The sequence below is a fragment of the Buceros rhinoceros genome, unplaced genomic scaffold, assembly GCF_000710305.1.
Source record: "Buceros rhinoceros silvestris isolate BGI_N320 unplaced genomic scaffold, ASM71030v1 scaffold21559, whole genome shotgun sequence".
In the NCBI taxonomy this organism is placed as follows: domain Eukaryota; kingdom Metazoa; phylum Chordata; class Aves; order Bucerotiformes; family Bucerotidae; genus Buceros; species Buceros rhinoceros.
This window is the reverse complement of record NW_010432390.1, coordinates 6125-6442: the sequence shown is the minus strand read 5'-3', so window position 1 is coordinate 6442 and position 318 is coordinate 6125. Positions and strand designations below refer to the sequence as shown.

The 318-nt window shown below is 61.9% G+C and overlaps 1 protein-coding gene across 1 annotated transcript in view; it reads left to right on the top strand.

Annotated features, from left to right (window-relative positions):
• MICAL1 (microtubule associated monooxygenase, calponin and LIM domain containing 1) overlaps nt 1-318 on the top strand; it is a 9469-nt gene that overhangs the window by 3187 nt on the left and 5964 nt on the right. The window lies entirely within an intron of this gene.

Sequence of the window (318 nt, the reverse complement as noted above, 5' to 3'; positions counted from 1 at the left end):
TCCGGCTGTTGTTCGACTGCTTGGTGGAGGTGAGGCTCCCTCTTGCAGCAGCACTGTGTGCCTCAGTTTCCCTTTTCCCTCCAAGATGCGTTGGTGGCAGGTTTCCTCTCCCTGAGCGCTTCTTGCCTTGACTGCCCAGTGCACCCTAGCCCTGGGGCAGGCCCCCAGGTCCCGATAACAGGATGCTTTGGCCAGGTTATCCCCTTCCCCACCTGAGCGCTTCTTGCCTTGACTGCCCAGTGCACCCTAGCCCTGGGGCAGGCCCCCAGGTCCCGATAACAGGATGCTTTGGCCAGGTTATCCCCTTCCCCAGCCCCG